Source organism: Macaca nemestrina, chromosome 5 (genome assembly GCF_043159975.1).
Source record: "Macaca nemestrina isolate mMacNem1 chromosome 5, mMacNem.hap1, whole genome shotgun sequence".
NCBI lineage: Eukaryota > Metazoa > Chordata > Mammalia > Primates > Cercopithecidae > Macaca > Macaca nemestrina.
The window spans coordinates 28,674,072-28,693,313 of NC_092129.1; the positions used below are offsets into that span (position 1 = coordinate 28,674,072).

The 19,242-nt window shown below is 36.1% G+C and overlaps 1 protein-coding gene across 6 annotated transcripts in view; it reads left to right on the plus strand.

Moving 5' to 3' along the window:
* Positions 1–19,242, plus strand: part of LOC105465543 (sodium/potassium transporting ATPase interacting 2) — a 1,022,956-nt gene that overhangs the window by 247,935 nt on the left and 755,779 nt on the right. The window lies entirely within an intron of this gene.

Here is a 19,242-nt window from a genome sequence, read left to right on the forward strand (position 1 = left end):
AGGTCTGTAGCCTAGTAACCTTTGTCTGCATTGAAAGATTAGAAATGAAACTAAATGGTGATTCATGGAGACGGTGATTATGTGTTTCAGTTTATTCTAATATATAAATGGCATTTAAACCATGTTCTATAATTTGAAATTGATACATTATGGCTTTAAAAGGTTGCTAACAGTAATCCTTATCAATCTCTGGCCCTTTCAGTAAATATCCAATGTTTAACTTAATAGCTTAATCATCTTTTCATACATTGCTAGAGGGCCATGTTTGAGTTTAAATTGAAATAATTATGAAATTCACAAACTTGATTTAAGAATTGGGTCTGTCTAGAAATTAAAACTTGTAAGTCTTTTGTGAGCCTCTGGCTTAGCCATCAAGTACAGAATAAATTAACTAATTAGCAGGCATTCTAATAATAACTACCAAGTTCAAAAGAGGGAAGAGAACAATGTATTACACATTATCTTTTTTTCTGTAGGTTTTCAGGAATTTGAATTCAATAGTAGGTTTAATGAAATTGGCCGTTGTGGGTTTATATCTATTGGAATGAAGTTACTATCTTAAAAACTACTCAGTCTTTTTACATATATATGCAGTATCCTACTATATAAATAATACCTTTCTTTTTGAAGTGATTTGAAAGGAAAACAGTCCTACCTAGTTTAAGTCAATCCGTTATCTGAGTCCTTGGGAGAAATGATACAATTTCACATACCATTTTCCCCGAACACTAGTGTTCCATTAAAAAAGGATTCCATAATTAAACAAATTCTGTAAATACTAAATACCATTACCAACTGGAGAATAACAATGCACATTAGTTCATTTAACATTCACCGATAAATAAACTTATTTAACTTTGCTTGACCCAGAGTTTCCCAAACTGTTTTGAACCACTTGACCCTTCTTGATTCTGTATAAGCCTTTTTAACATTTCTTAGTATAGTAGGTTTCAGTGGAACAGAATTTGAATTAAGCAATAAAGAGTTGATCTTATACACTTGTTTTTGTATATTATTTGTTGTAGTTTTTCCTACACATTTGGTAAAGTATTCTTGAAATATAAGATAAAATTTTTTCAACTTTGCGACCATAAGCACAGCTTCCAAATAAAAGATATTTTATTGAAGGAGGGAGAGAAGAGAGAAGAATGAAAAGATGGAGACAGAAATGGAGGAAAAGATAATATGTAGGTCAGACAGTCGCAAAACCAATATATAAATTTTCCAAGCCCTGTCTATAGCAATGCTTCTCAGTATGAGATTCCTGAATCAACAACATGAGAATCACTTGAAAACTTGTTTCACAGGCAAAAATAAATAAATAAATTAATTAAAAAACAAGAATAAACACCAAAAAACCAGACCTACTGAATCAGAAATTCTAGGGGTGGTGGACGCAGAGTTTAGTTTTAATATGTAGTCCAGTTTCTTCTGATGGATGCTAAATGTTGGAAACTATTGGTCTGCAAGTGTGACACAATGAGAGAAGGTTCTGCTACCTGAGTATGAAAATGCAGACATTGAGTTCTAGGGTCTTCTCCATCTGATGAGTGGGCTCTACATCGGATCTCTGACATGCTTGCTGAAAAGCTGCCAAGGAGTACAGTAGGAATTCTATGGTGTACATCATGATGAACACCATAGAACTGGAGAATGCAAATCACAAAGAAACATGACTTTTCTAATCTATGCCAGAATGAAATTTCTAAATCCAGGAAAGTATATTGGAATGAGAAAATGGTCTACAATTTGATTGAGGATTTGAGTTTTTGGGTTTGGGTAAGAGGATATCTTAAGCTATCAAAAATGCCATCGTTGTTTTGTAAAACTCTCATTCAGCGTGTCAGACCAGAGTTCATGTGCCTGATCTTAGGTTTGGAGCAAAACGTCACTATCTGTACTGCTTCCATTTCCTTATGTTATAGTTTTTTGTTAACCCTTTACAATCTGATTACTGTCCTGGAAGACTCTCACATAAGTATAATTTGTGAGGTGGGAGGTCTTTGGGTTTGCCATATGACACAGTTTCAATGAACTTTGACTGCACTGCCCAATCTGGAGCCTCTTAGATCTTGGCCCTTTCCTAAAAACAGATTGTATTTGCAACAATTAACTATTTATATAATCTGCAAATCTCATGTATTGGTCTTTTGTTGAAATTCAATAGAAGTTGTATGCTTTTCATATGTCTATAAAATGCAGGGACAGTAAAATGTAGAATAGAATAAAGTGAGGGAAATTTACTCTCTCTGTATATATATAGTTAAGTAATAAACTTCATGATCTTAATGAGGTAAGAATGTTGTCATGGACCCTACACTAACACGCAAAGGAAAGCAACATAGGAGATAGCTAGAGCTTCGCCCTCCCTACCCCCACCCCCGGCTACTAGGCTGTGCCTTTTCAGAGGCTGTGCTGTAAATTCAGGCAATGCATTTGTCATCCACCTTCAAAGACTCAGTGAGTAATATCAGCTCTGGCGCCCAGGATATTTTGGATAGTGACAGATACCTTCTTTAAGCAGAGGGCAGGAGCAGTCTGTGCAGTACCAGGCTAATTCTTGGCACTGGATTTAACAGTGATAAAGAGAGAGTGAAGACCTTTCATCAATCCATCTCTTGGCATCCAGCAATATTCATCTTATTGCTGTATAAATAATCAAAACAGTGGCTTGCCTAGGAAGGTGTGTTATTTCTCATTTTGACACACCTGAAAAAATCTCCCCCAGCTCTCAGGGTCCCAGGCCTATGAATCAAATACTAACTAGGTCCAGCTGGACTGAACATTGTGCTTCATATGTATTTGAGCACTCTCAGATGTGAACATGGATATCAGTTATCAATTATATGATTTTAGTCTTTGGCATGTTTTATATCTTTGTGGGATTAAACATCAGACTTTCCAACATGCTTGCCTCTGTGGCTTCTGGCGCCTCTTCTGCTCCTTCCATCCTACCGAGCCCTTGCACACTGTCCCTCATTGGATGCTTTCCTCTGGTTGCTCTTGAAGAGGGATATGTCCCAAGATATGCAAATAATATTAAGCTACACTCCAAATGCAGGGATCAAGCTATTTTTGTGGCTTTTACAAAGAATCATACAGAAAAGAGGAAGAGATCTGGATCAGTTACAGCACTGAAGTAATCATTATATAGGTGGATAGAAGAGCCTATTAATATTAGGGTGGCTGAGATGGTTTCATGAATATAATAAATAAGAAGAGAGGGAAGCAGAGCCCTTGAGATCACATGCTTTGTGTGTGCACAATTAAGCAGGATTTTATATAGCTGATATTAATAGAATAAGAAAGATTTAACTATTTCTGGAAGAATTTTCTTAAATGACTACTGTTGAAATAGTATCAGTAAACATTACTTCCTGACTGATCAATCTTTTCTTCTAATAGAGGAGACTATGCCAGCATCTATACAAGACTGACAGTTACTTTGAAAATGTGCAAGAGACTAAAATGCCTTCTGGGATTTAAATTCTTGGGGATATTTCTATGATGTTTATCAATTGATTGAAAGCAATTTTCATTTTGAAATAAATAATTATTGGAAATTTCACCTGTCAACAGAAAAGTAAACAAAGGATAAAAGCAATATTTTCGGGAGATACACAGAAAAATTGCTTAATGCTGTCATGGTAATTTTCCTAAGTGCATGTCTCAATCATATTAGGTCTTATTTTAGTCTCTATTGATCATTAAAGACTGGAACATTTAATAAATTAAACATGGCTTATGATGTGAATTAATCAAATGTTCTTAAAAAGAGTATGTAGGGCCGGGCGAGGTGGCTCACGCTTGTAATCCCAGCACTTTGGGAGGCCGAGGTGGGCGGATCACGAGGTCAGGAGATCGAGACCATCCTGGCTAACAAGGTGAAACCCCGTCTCTACTAAAAATACAAAAAATTAGCCGGGCGTGGTGGCGGGCGCCTGTAGTCCCAGCTACTCGGGAGGCTGAGGCAGGAGAATGGCGGGAACCCGGAAGACGGAGCTTGCAGTGAGCGGAGATCGCGCCACTGCACTCCAGCCTGGGAGACAGAGCGAGACTCCGCCTCAAAAACAAAAAACAAAAAACAAAAAGGAGTATGTAGGATCAGTTTGAAAACATACTTTTTATTGCACTTATTGTTTAGACTCTAGATGTATTATTTATAAGATCACATAAGTTTTAAAGCTCAGTTTATTATAGTCAACATTGATTTCTATGTTGTCATATCCTTGGCAATTTTTGCATCAGTTGTCTGTATTTTATCAATTGTGGAAATTCCAGTATGTAAAATTACAAGGAAGGAATTTTACACATAGTTTTTTTGAGTCATACGCTTTTTCACACATGGCTTAGCCTTGTTTCTATCATGTACTAAGTGATAAAAATAAATACTAAATGATTATGAAAAGTAGCACTTTATGCATTTTGGACTGAAAACAATGTATGGAAACATTCCCAAATATATACTCTAAGATGCAATGACGGGTCTCTGGAAGCTTCTGTGACCCTGCCTGTATATATCATCCAGATCTCTTCAAGACGTTTAGAGCTCCCCTGGGTTTATGAAGAGAACCTGAAGGCAGAGTCAACAAATGTAACTACTTTATCTGTCTCTCCATCAGGTCCCCTATTTATCACTCAGTCCACGATGAATTACAGCAGTCCCCTCGTATGCGCAGTTTTACTTTATGTGGTTTCAGTTACCTGTAGTCAACTACAGTCTGAAAATAGTAAATGGAACGTTTCAAAAATAAACACTTGATATGTTTTAAATTGTGCGCCATTTCTAAGTAGCATGATAAAATCTCATGCCATTCCACTCCATCCCACTTGGAACGTGAATCCTCCCTTCGTCCAGCATGTCTACACTGAAGACTCACTACCTGCCCATTAGCCGCAGAGTAGCTGCTCAAGGATCAACTGTCATGGCATTGCAGTGCAGGTGCAAGTACTCTCGCACCCAGATAAAGGTCCATTTGACTTATAATGGCCCCAGAGTGCAAGAGTAGTGATGCCAGCAATTTGGGCGTGCCAAAGACAAGCCAGAAAGTGTTTCTTTTAAGTAAAAAGGTCAAAGTTCTTGACTTAATAAGGTTAAAAAAAAAAAAAAATCATATGCCAAGTTTTCTAAGATCTATGGTAAGAACAAACCTATCCATGAAATTGTGAATAAGGATAAAGAAATTTGTGTGTAGTATATATGGTGTTTGGTATTATTTGAGATTTAAGGCATCCACTGTGGGTCTTAAAACACATCCCTCTTGCGTATGGTGGAGCTACTATAAATATAGTGGCAAATAATGAGCTAATTGGGAACTGAATAGTGAAATGTTTACCTTGACCCCATGAAGTTTATAGTTTTGTAGGGCACTCACATACATTGAGGCACTCATTATTAGGATAATGAGTCTTTGGTAGTATTTTACTAGTGAAGTATACAATAAGGGCATTTCACTTAGTCTAACTGGTCAAAGTATTGGAGGTGGTGTTTACAGAAGAAGTAAAGTATATAATCTTGCCTTCCGTGAAATCAAAGAGTGGAACCTGGGTCACATCCTTCAGTTGTATAATACACAGCTCATTATCTTCATTGTTCCTCCCAAGTCAATATATTCACTACATTACTGAGAAAGCTGGGTCAGAAGGCTCCCTTCAGCCTGGCTTGGGGCTCAGTGGGTTTCCTTGGATAACTCTATTGTACAAAGAGATTGGCAAATGAAGCTCATTTGGTGTTACATATCCTGACTTACCCTGATCCATGTGGTTAACTAAGCTAAAATATGTTCAGTTTGTGCCCTTGCCCTCAGCACATAAAAGAAAATTACATTTATTTATTTATTGCGATCACTTTTATTCCTTAGTTTAGGTAGGGACTGTTTGTTTACTTCAATCCAACAACATCATTCAGTTAAAAGCATTTTATTTGTTTCTATTTTCCAAAAACTTGAGTGTTTCAAATGACACAAACTCTAAAAATTAGAACCAGACTGAGTAGAATCAATTGTACCTATTGAATCAATGAGTGATTTGGGGATTTGGCAGATGATTAAGATCTTCAAATGCTTATTCTTTGCTCCTTTTGTTTTGTAAAGAGAAAGAAAAATACATCTGAATCAAAACTAGCTTGAATATAAAGGATACACCTTTGAAGTAATCTTTTAACAGGTTCAATTTATAGCATATAACAGTTGTGAATAGAAATCCATTTTATTTTATAAACTAAATTATTTTAAGTGAATTCCTGTGACTAAAGGCTTGTGTTTTGTACATGGATTTGAACAGACAATATTTTAATGATAGTCATGGTGAACTTTATAGACATTTTTTGTCTTCTTAAACTCCCCCTTAGAGCCTCTCTGCATGCATTAGGATTAATTAGATAATGTCTCCCAGGTGCTTAGAGCTTTTTGGAGAAAGGGAATGAAGCATTGTGTTAAAATGATTATTACTGACTTCAAAGACAGTTATATGAGAGTTCAGAAAGAACAATTTTTTAATAATAGTGACTCATGAATGCCATTGAGAATAGCATTTTATGATGTTACCAATGGTCATTTATTTTATTAACCAGCCAATTACCTTCTTTCTTGTTCCATTAAATGATCACAGGGAAGGATGTAGAGTTTGCAATGCCAAGATGCTTGCATGAGATGCATGGGATCAAAATAATTTCATTGAATTGGTGAAGTTCATCAAAGTGGCATAGAATGATGTTAGCCTTGGTCTCTCTAGAAACATTGGGTTAGTGGTACCCAATAAAAGGCCAAAAGCAGATAAAAGTTTATCTAAGAATTTTTCTTCTTAGTGGTTCCAAGAGTAGGGGGTAAATGGAAGTGGTATCACTAAAGGAGGAAACTCAAAGTAGTCAAAAGTGCCATGTGACAATTAATCACTAGTACCTCCTACAGACTGCCTGGGAGGGGCCAAGAAGCAGACTCCTAGACTAGGTGGTAGATTATAGTCCATTTCTCTATAAGGTATAATGAAAATGCAGCAATATCAACAATACTTTTAATAATGGTTGTTTTGGTATAGTACTTTAAATTTTACAGAATTTTCACATGTGTACTATTTGACCTTAAAACAACACTGTGAAGTAGATACTACTCTGCCCATGTTAGAGATGAAGAATCTGAGGCTCAAATAATTTACTGATGTTTTCAGAGATACAAAATTTATAAAAGACATAGGAAGGATTGGAACCAAGCTTTTCTTATTCCAGTTGAGTGCTCAATTATATACACAACTATGGGATGGTAGCTCCTCTTGGATAAGCTAGAACAAGTAGTAATGTGGGTATGTGGAACTCTGTAGTTACTCTTATGACATGTTTATGTTTCTTATCTGTTTATTTTCACTAACCTCTTCCTGATGGTATTAACCAAACCTCGGATTTACAAGAAAGTCTTCCTTTCCAAGTGTGTTTCAACTGCCTCTCATTGTACAGACTCAATACTACTCTGTTGTTGTATAAAGTACCACCTGATAGAAAAGCTACAGAAATGAATAAAATCAAAAAATGAGTAAAACACTTTTGCTCAAAAGTACAACAATATAAGCCTCACAATAAAAGCTATACCAAAAGAATAAGGTGTTTGTATGAGGAACTATGGGGGGGATGGCAGAATATGGCAAATGCCCTCAGTTATCTTACCAAAACAAGTACTTAAAGGTACTCAAAGAGTGGTAGAGGTCATTTTCAGTTAGCATCTGGATGAAGAAAGTAAGGGAACAAAAAGTCTTGTATTAGAGGGCATATGTGAGACAGATCTTTATTTGCAGGGTTTAACTCTTTTGGTTAATCTCTGACTCCAGTGGTCTGAATGTAGGGAAGAGAAAAGGATAAGCAAGTGAGGACTCAGAAATTCCAATGGAGGCCAACTGAAAACAGAGGGAGAGTACAGGATGGAGAGAAGGTGAGGGGGTGTAAAATGGAATGGGTAGAGATGTGGATGAGGGAGGAAGAAGTTAAATGGATAAGGTGGGGGAAGAAGCAATTATAATTAACTTTTAAATTTTATTTTATTATATTTTAAGTGATATTTTAATTTCAGAGGTACATATGCAGGATTGTTACATAGGTGAACTTGCATCATGGAGGTTAGTTGCACAGATTATTTCATCACCCAGGTATTAGGCCTAATACCCTCTCGTTATTTTTCCTGATCCTCTCTTAAAATTTAATACCTGGGGCGCGGGCCTACATGTGTGTGACATACAATAAGCAAGTGAAAATGCCAAACTAGAGGAGAAAGCTCACAGCTCCAGAGGTGAGGTGGAAAATGGTTGAAAGGAAAAAATTGAATACATTGTTAATCACACATCTTCTCTTCCTTGTCTGTTACATCAGCATTCATTGAGCATTAAACACCACCTGTCTTAAACCTTGGCAACAGGCTGTTTGCTATACCTCCATAGGTGTAGGTAGAATCATTACATTATTAAGTTCCCAAAGTCCTTGTCAAAGACAATTTATGATTCTGGCAGCTGCCAAGGACAGGCAGTTTTCTTATCTTGTTTAAGCAATGCTCACTTCTTAATCATTTCTGTGTTTCTAATGCACAAGAAGAACTAGTTTCCTAAGGAGTGGGATTTGGTCCACTCAATTTTTAGATAATTTTTCCTCCTGGAAATGGTCTCCTTTCTGTGGTAACATTTGAAATGGGTGCAGGAATGAGAATATTAGACTGTTTCTAAAAGGCTTGAGGAGGAAAAAAATATATATATCCAAGAATCATTAAGTTTTGAATCAAGATTAGTCTGGCCATTACAAAGTTCTAGGAATGGTGAGTTCATTGTGTTAGAATTGTTACCCATACAAATTTCAAGGTCCCTGAGATTGGCGAGAACAACAGTAAGACTGATGATTAAAAATTTAAAACTACTGGAAGATGGTACAGTCTATGAGTATAAGGAAGGGAAGAAAGTAGTTAATAAATTGATTGCATGAATAGAAACAATGAATATTTCTATCTGGTAAAGCATTTTAGATGTATTAGCTATGTCATCTTCACAACAGTACTTCAAAGAAAAGTCATAGTGAGAGTCATTGGAATTTGGATAAAATCAAATTAGATGTAGGTGGGGAGATAGGTTTCAGACCCAGGTCTTCTGATGCAAAGGCTTGTGTTTTCTTTCATTTCATATTGCCTCTTTAGTAAGTTACCAAGAGAACAAAGGTGGGAGGTCAAGTAATGAGTTTCTGCTGTGTCATTGCACTGGCACACTGATAGAGAAAGCCTGACAGTGTAAAATAGGACAGAGTAGGTGAAATAAGTGGTTGGAAATGGTAGGATATATGCCTAAGGCTATAACAGCAGACATCAGGACAGCATTGAGAATTGGACAAAGGGCCTAAGCAAACACATTTCATTTTACAAGTTTTACTCAGGCAGTACCTATTAAATATTGGTGAATGTATTGCAAGAGTATTCCTGGAATCTTGTTGGACGACTAATATTATTAAACATGTTAATAATGTTATTCGAAGAAATGATCAAGCTAGGGAAATAGCACTTCCATGGTATTGGACAGCTTCCTCTCTTCCCCCTCACTCTAGCCATAGAGTCAGAATGGGAGATTTCTCCCTCAGCATGACTCTGATTTCCTGATCAGAGATCAGCAAAGGAAGGAGTGGGCCCCTTAGCCATTGTGGGCAACTCCTAGAAAAACACACACATACACCCCTAGGCATTCCTTTCAGGCTGCCAGAGACAGAATGGAAGATGAGGGGAAGGGGTCCTTACTACATTCAGGTACCTAGTTTGAGGGGTTTGGCTTTGTTACTGCCCTTCCTCTGGCTTGGTTAGATTAATCAACACTTCCCAAAGGTTCCATCACTTATGATTAAAAGTATCCTGACTTATATAATGACCAAAGAATTTCTGGATGGAATATTTCAGTATAATATTCCATGTTAATATGGAATGGAATATTCCAGTATAATATTCCATGTTAATTTTCTATTGGATATGTGTTTCAGCCAGAACTAATAATTTACAGATTTGATTAAATTCAAGTAAAATGTATTTCAAATACTGTTTCACCTAGATTGTCTTATATATTGCTCATATTTTAAAAATCTGACCCCTGAACAGAATTTTGGGCTTTTTCATCATAAGGAAGTTAGATAAACAGCTTGTATTCTAAATTCCACAAAGGTTTCAGTAACCCTTTCCCTGTAAAATAAATACTGCTGCATTTAGTTGCTTTCTTATGAAATTACAAAAGGCAGCATAAAAAGAATGCATAATTTTAAATATAATAGTTCTATGAGACTATTGAATAAGTAATATTTTCTTTTCAGATACTAGTACCCTGGGAATCTTTTAAATAAGAAAAACAATAATACTTTTATCATAGACTGAAAAACTATTAGTCTTAAAGATTGAAATTAAAAATGGTAAGGTGATTTGAGAGTTAGATGGAAGCTATTTAGTTCCTTGTGTTTTCTAATTACACACTGCTTTTTCAAACTAAGCAAGACAGTTTACCTTTAGATGAACTCCTTTCTTTTGTCCTCAGAGACTAGACATTTAGGAAAACTAGGAACAAGGGTCCCCTTAGTTAAGTCATGGCAGCTCTGGGTGGAATTCCTGATTATTGGGTAATTGTGCAACTCTAGAATAACAGAACAGTTAATCATTGTGACCTTCGAGCCAAGGAGAAAATTTTAGCAGAATGTGGAACATGTTCTCTCATTTAGATTGACTTTTTAAAAATCACTCTGCTAGTTGCTAGTTGCAGAAATTAACAAAAATGTGCATTATTTGTATGTATTTTAGGAAATAAATGCCAGAAAATGGGATATTAAAAAAGGTAAGGCAATAGGAATAGGTTCAAACACCCTAAACTACATGACCAGATGTGGTGAGATTTAACTAAAATGGTTGAATTTGTCTTTCATTTAGTATTAACTTGTTTTCTAGCCAATACCTTTTCTCCTATCTCCAGAGAGCAGAATAACTGTCTAAGTATAGCATTTGCTATGTTCTGATTTTGCGTGCCTGCTCTCTTAATTCCAGGTGAGCTGATCCATTGCCCACATTTCTGCAAGTACCGGGACAAATCCTATGCCTAAACACAATCTTGCAGTAGATTTGGCTGAGCAATGCAGGGTAATAAAAGTAATGAGGCCATTGAAATCCCTTCAGCTTTGTGCTGATGCCTGGAAACTGTCATTTATTTTGTAGTGCCTTTAATTGAGAGAGGTTTTTTTTTTTTTTTTTTAATTCCACACAGTAATTGGTGCTACAATTTTTTTCTCATATTAAAAAAATAAAGCTATATATCTTGCTTCCTGACTCTTATCAAGCATTGGTAGTTTGTGATTTACACAATATTTTATTTATTTTGGTATTCTTGTCACAAAATCTTAAAGATATTCTTTGATATAGCCAAAAAGAAAAAGAGAAAAAGATAAAGGCCAGTTCTTGTGACATTTATATGCATGAAAAATTGCAAACCTACCTCCTTCAACTCAGAAATATTCCAGCCTTTGCAGTGCATAATACAGACTCTCTAAATATAGGTGAATAATAAATGTGCATCATTAATAATTAATAGGATTATAACAAAATACAGTATCAGCATAATCTTCTAAGACATTGATGACTACACGTTGCCACCTTAAATAATAGCGTGAAAGGCAATGGTGCTCTGTGATATGGATTTGCCATGGTAAATGAGTGTGTTACTGTATATATTTTGTTCTACATACTGAGTTATCAATAATCATCTTCATGCCTCTCAAATGGCAGCACAAGCAGGAAAAGAATAATTGCTACTCTTCATGGAGCCAGCTTATTGATGAGGTGGACACAAGTAATATTTTTAGCCTGCTGGCTGTCCATCTGTAAGCAGTTTCCTGGAGCTGTCACTTCTCCTTTCTCTGGAAACTGTTATGGCTTTGTCTGCCCAAGGAAAATAATGAGATCCATCTATCAAGAAAAAAATAAACAATAAAATCTATACCTTCCAATTAATTTGTTTTCACCTATGTTTACCCATGTGCATTCAGTTAACCATCCATCATGTTATATGCATGTAAAGAAGTGCATTTTTCAAAAGGTTGAATCCATTAACCCTTTTGCTAAGTAAATATATAGGCACCCTTTATAGCTAAATCAGGGACTTGTAAAAATCAATCTTTTTGGAGAGCTCATAAACTCTCGCTCTGTCTTTCCTAGCATGCCCAGTGTTGATAAATCTGCAAGCTTAATATGAACCAAACAGGTTGTTCTCATTCATCCCTCCAACTACATGTATGTTTCTTTTTAAATTTGTCTTTGATTTTAATGCCACCCTAACATTTTAAGAAATTGGTTGAATGTGCAACTTAAATCCACAGCTTCGATTTGATTTTTAAGAATTTGTTAACAACAATTTAGTGGGAAATGGTAGTGTATATCAACAATCCAATGGCATCTTTTTCTCCCTCTCCATTAAAAAGTATATATTTTTCGGAATACAAGACACTAAAAAAATGACGCAGGCAGTAATTTGTTCATAGGATTTTGCTGACATTTATAAACTATTTGAGCTTTACTGCTGCCTTGTTGCTGGCAAGAAGTGTCAGCAGTGGAAGTGTTCCTGGAGTTAAATGCCTTCCTCTTTTTTTTTTTTTTTTAATCCATCTGTACTATCAAAATAGACAGCCACTGTTAAATAAACACTTGTCAAATGCGTTAAAACCATGAAGGATTGTGGCAGAGTATGCTGAAAGCCCAATTTAAAAACAACCAGTGTTCCAGGACTTCATTTGTAAAGAGAGTTTTTTGAAATATAGAACCTAAAATCCTCAAAATGGTGTTAAAATTCTCAGTTTAATGCACTAGGAGTATGGAGTATCAGAGATTTAAGATTATGGAGTAACTTACCCAGTTCTTGCTTAACGCAACCATTTGTTATAGATATAAGGAAAGAGAAAATTAGGTATTTGCTCACAAGATAACTGCAAAGAAAACAGCAGTTGTAATCATGATTGTTTAAACAGGAACACAATGAGATTAGATAATAGTTATATTTCTACCTAGAAAGCCAGTACTTAGAGGGAAAACGTGTTTCCTTTGAGAAATATGAAGGAAATAATCGTGCTTAGGAACTCTGAAGAAAACTTCTAGAAATGTTTAGTGACTGTAGAAATTGAAAGCATTTTTTATTATGTGACATTTAAGTTTTGGTTTGATTTTTTTTTTTTTGGTTTTGGGCATATAACTCAGTTATAATTTCTATAGAGAATGGGAAAAAGAGAGTATACAAAAAGCAAGAGGGAATAATGAGGAAAGAAGAAAAGACTAAAACTATGCAATAATTCGAAAAAAGATGTGAAGAAAGAATGCCCATCAGAAGCATGAGAGTGAAAGTATATCGTGAGATTATTTAACAATGAGTCTAGCAAATTTAGCCATTTATTAGCTCAGAGACATTGGACAAGTTCCTGAGACTCTTAGGCCTCTTAGAGTTCCTTATGCCTCTGTTTCTTCATTGCAAAGCACATCAAATATTAGTAGGTACCTCATAGGCTTGTTGTAAGGATTTCTGGGAACATTGCTTGCCCTCAATAAATGTTACTTATAACAGTCAACATCTAATTCATGGTCTAAATGGGAGATCAGAATACTACAACTGGAGAGCCACACTCAGTCACCTGTTTTTGTATGACCCTTGAGCTAAGAATGGTTTTTATATTTTAAATGAATGGAAGAAAGAGAAAAATAACGTTTTGTGACACATTAAAATGATATGAAAGTCTATTTCAGTATTCATAAATAAGTTATATATTAGAATATAGCCTGCTCACTTATTTGCATATTGTCTCTGGCTGCTTTCTTGCTGCCGCGGTGGAGTTTGCTGTCTGGCCCACAAAACCTAAAATTCGTGCTTTCTGTTCCTTTACAGGAAAAGTTTGGCACCCCCTGGTTTAACAAGAGACATTTGATGGTGAATGAGGGTACTATTAATAATAAGTTAGGACAACAGGCATAAGCTGAGAATATATTGGGCAAGCTAGTACATTTGATCACCCTCAATGTATTATGCACAAGAAGAAATAAACATATTAGAATGGCACGTGGTGAAAAAAAAGTGAAAAAAAAAAACTGATGAAGGAAAGGCAGCATTTTGTGCAAATGACAACTAGGATAATTTGTTAAAGTGTAAGTCTTACATTTTATCTCCTTGTGTTAAATCCACTGTCCATACCAAGCACAAGTAGAATAATATCCAAACCCATTCTCTACAAGCTTCTATGTAATCCCATCCCTACTTATGTCTTGGGCACCTTCTCGGACAGCTTTCTCCTTTGTTCAGTTATGTTGTAGTCACACTCGCTTTTCTGTTCCAATAAGATATCAAGCTGGTCACTATCTCAGGACCTTTGCAAGGCTCCCTACCTGTAACACTCTTACCAGACTTAAAAGTCTAACCCTTCACTTTATCTAACCCTTATATCTGGCACCATCCTCCCTTCCATTATCCCATCTTATTATCTCTTTAGGACTGTCACTCTCAGAAGCCTAGAACCTAAGCTGCACAGTAGCAGGGATTTTTTTTTTTTTTTTCTGTCTTTCTTGCTATTGTGGGTCTAGTGCCTACTACAGTTCCTGGCACAGAGTGGATATTCAGCACATGTGAACACATCCACCTGACTGTTGTATTACTGCCACTCCTTTTGTGTTGAGTACTTCAGAGGTTCCACTCACTGCTCTTCTCATCCTGAACTTCCATTTGGTCTTTGGCTCTAGGTTGGCAGTTCAACATTCATACAAATTTTAGTCTTGATCTCTGCTCTAAATGGACTCTCTGGATACAGAACGTGACATCTCTTTGTTTTTTTCCTCCCATTTTCACATTTTGCTGCTATTATCTTTGCTTATTTGTGTCTAGAGCTAAGCAGCCCTTTTCTGTCATGGTGTTCATTATTTTATATTCTTCATATAATGGAGGAGCACAGTACCTTGTGAAACACATATTTTCCTTTTAGCTTATGCTGCATTGTTTTCAATTTTATGGTCTATGAGGGTTTCTAAAGTTTGAGTATGAACTACTTGTGGGCAGAGGCCATATCTTTTAAACTGTATTTCTTTGTACTTACTACGACATCAGAGCAGGCAAGAATGTGCTCTCAAGAAATGTACCTGAATGAGGAGTATGGTTAACTCCACTGTTGTGTGGGCTAATGGACCAAGCATCAGGAGAGACAATCACAATCACATTTGGCTCCAGAGACACCTGTTGATCCTGTTATGCCTAGGGCCTGTGTCAGTCACAGGTGTATTTTATTGGTATTTTCGTAGGCACTTGATTTGCACTCTCACAGCACATGTAAACAAGCCTGAATCAAATTAGCCTCTATGCAGTTGTTAACAATTGATTGCAGAGCTTGAGAAAAAGAGGAAAAGTTTCTTATATATACCACGTCCTCCAGCCTGCTAGGACTGGAGCTACATAGAAAAGAGAGGAGAAGCGTAAAGAAGCACAGGTTTGAGCAGTGACGTCTCATCCAACCCTAGCAGATACAAACAGAAAGCCTGTGTTCCATTTTGTACGCATTTAGAAGTTCAACTGAACTTTACAGCTTCCAGAAACAGAACTGGAACACCACTCACCAAAATGTAAGTTATGTCTGCCACGTTTAACATATTTGTGATAAATCTATTGCCTTCAACATTAGAGAATATTTATTGCATGAAAGGATAACTTTTCCTTGTTTGCTTACTCATCTAGTAAAGTTTAGCAGACTAGGTAAAACTTAAAATAAATTTTATCTTCAGTGTTTATTAAACTTTAAAGTACAACTTTAAAAAATATAAAACTTAACAATAGAAAAATTGGAAAATCTGTAACACAATGTTCTTTCTGAGATATCGTCAAATGCTTTGGCATAAAAATATTCAGCCACTAAAAATAAAATGTCATCCAGCAATGGAAAAATACAACAATATGAGAAAAAAATGATGGATAAAAAAAGAGCATTGCTATAATGATTAATGATAATATGGCTTTTTATTTTAAGTACATGCAGTTTAGGAGAAAGCTTTCAGCATGTATAACATGTTGAAAATAAGTGTTCATGTGATTTGATCAAAGGACTCCAATCTTTGAGAGACAGTAAATAATACAGTATTTAGGAAATTGCTTTAAATATTTATTTCTTTGATTGGCTCAGATTGCTCACAAATTGCAGTACATTTTAGGTATTGTAAAAGCAAGTCTGAATAACACATGCATCTTAAAGATAAATAGGAGTGCACCACCATATATGTGCTAGAGATGGGGAAAATATTCTCAATAGTGATGATATTCTCAAAGGTGTTTGTAATGATTGACTCCTAAACAGTTTATAATGTTTATGTAATAATCTTTTTTATTAACCCTTATAGCTATTTTATGGGAAAAGGTGGAAGCAAGGCATCTTTTCAAAACTTTCTCAAAAAGTCTTCAATTTTTCTCTTTCTCTATATTTTTCTCAAAAATTAGATAATGCATGTGATTCTGTAGGGGGGTTCCATTTGAGATGTAATTTGAATGATGGAAACCTTCTTACACTATGAGTATCTCATGAAAAGGCAAGAAGTCTTGGTATTCAAAGAGAGTAAATGCAGAACTGTTCAAATATTACTTCCCTCTCTACTCTTTTGATCCTTTCATGTTTCAACAATTTTTAAAGGTGATTTAAACATTGGGGGATGCACTACCCCTAAGCTCTGTCTGTTTTTAGAGTACTCATACTACTTAGTAACCTTTGACAATAAGCCATACCAAAGAAGAGATCTAGTATGAAAATCTCAGAAGTGAGTCCACAAATACACACCAAAAACAGTAATCGCCAGAGCTTTTAAAAACACTTATTCAGTTAAGAAAACTTAGAAATGATGTCTGTAATTAATCCTAGCCCTTTAAAAATGTTCTTCATTGATTTATCATTCTTAAGATGAGCAAAGTAGAGGTAGAGACAAGAGAATGGAGAAAATAATGAAGAGAAATCTCCCGGCCCGCGGGATAGTCGAAGCAGGCCCTGGAGGAGGGGGTGGGAATTTGGGGAACAAGAGATACGAGAAATGGAGACAAGACAGTGCTCTGATCAAGTCTTCTTTAATGGCGGTAATGCAGTGCCTTATATACACTTGGAGGGAAAGGGGTTGGGCCAGAGGCGGAGATGATCTCATCGCAGAGGGCGTGACCAAGTAGGTATTGGTTTCTCTGGTCGAAGGTCATGTTGCACCTGCGCTGTCAGGTAGTAATTTTCGCGGGCGCGGGAAAAATGGGTGAAGAAGAAGCAGGAAGAGCGCCATCTTTTATGAGGTATTAATACAGGGAAAAAGGTAAATCTAGGGAGGAGGTGTGGGGTGGAAACGAACATAGCTCAGGCGTCTTCAATCGTCAGCTACTACTCGCTATGGCCGGGGCGTGCAGCTCCGGACAGAGAAAGAATCACTGTGTGTTTCAACACAAATGTAGTGCAGAAACTGAGGTCTCTTTAGCAATGGTAACATTTTTCTACCAACCAAATAAAACCAATGTTATACTTTTAAAACAATTCCTTTCAATCTGTTGCTCAAGTAGCCTTGTTCATCACAATGATATGTAAATATAAATAAAAATGTAAGTATAAATGTGAAATTGGCTAACCTATGTTTTTCATTTAAGTTTATGGCCTATGTTGTTTTGTATATTTAATATAGTGTTTAAGATCAAGAACAAAATGTTTTAGCATACCTTCCTAATGGAAATACCATTTATTGTTATATAATCCCCGTAGTATAGGACATATTGTTGATATTATAAATATTGTGACAATGAGGAGCTTTGTGCTGTGCATTTGCTTATGTCTCAAAAATATTTTATATTTCCCTAGAATAGAGTTCCAGGAATAGCTGATTTCAATTTTGTTGTTGTTGTTGTTGTTTTGAGACAGGATCTCACTCTGTTGCCCAGGTTGGAATGCTGTGGCATGATCATGGCTCACTGCAGCCTTGACCTCCCAGGCTCAGGTAATCCTCCCACCTTAGCTTCCTGGGTAGCTGGGATGACAGGCACACATCATCACACCTGAGTAATTTTTGTATTTTTTGTAGAGACAGGATATTGCCATGTTGTCCAGGCTGGTCTCGAACTCCTGGGCTCAAATGATACACCTGCCTCGACCTCTCAAAGTGTTGGTATACAGGTGTGAGCCACCATGTCTGGCCAGGTTATTGTTAATGAATCCTCTCTATGACTTTTAACTAATAATTCCAATTTCTATTCCAAGATAATTTTTATCATTGGCAGTGTATGATAGTACACACTTACTGGGTTTTTCTATGGTAGGCACTCTTGTGAATGCACTTTATATAAATTAGCACATCTAATTCTCAGAACAATCTTTAAGATATCTAGTATTATCAGACTGGGCGTAGTGGGTCACGCCTGTAGTCCCAACAATTTGGGAGGTAAAGGAGGGTGGATCACAAGGTCAGGAGTTCAAGACCAGCCTGGCCAAGATGGTGAAACCCCATCTCTACTAAAAATACAAAAATTATCTGGATGTGGCGGCGGGTGCCTGTAATCCCAGTTACTTGGGAGGCTGAGGCAGAGAATTGCTTGAATCCGGGAGGCAGAGGTTGCAGTGAGCCGAGATCATGCCACTGCACTCCAGCCTGGGCAGCGGCACTCCAGCTTGGGCAACAGAGTGAAACTCCATCTCAAAAAAAAAAAAAAAAAAAAAAAAAAAGATATCTGGTATTCTTATTATGGAAAAAAAAAAATTAAAGACTTGAATTTGAAGAAATTGAACTCCAGAGATGTGATGTAACTGGCCCAAGGACACACAATTAATAAGTAGTAATAAAAGTACTATGTTTTATGTCTTCCTTAATATTAGACAAAATAAAGATTATTTTGTGAAGTTAACAGGAGAATAATAACTCTATGTTGTTTAAATCTCATTTAATTAAATGATTTAATTTAGTCACTGATCACTGATGAGACTACTAGTTCTTTCATCCTTTCTTTCTTTCACCTTCTCTTTTTTCTACTGGATTAGGTACTTACCTCATGAAGTTGTTGTGGGGAGTAGAATTAATATATGCAAAGGATTAGCCCAGTGGCAAGCATGATCATTTAGCTATTCAATGAATGATAGCTTTTAATACTCTTATTTTTAGCGAGTTACTGAGAGGGTTCAGACAAAAATCCAGAACCATATATTTGGTTTAGTAATTTTTTCTGTTATATAAATCTTTTTCTCATTATAAGTCA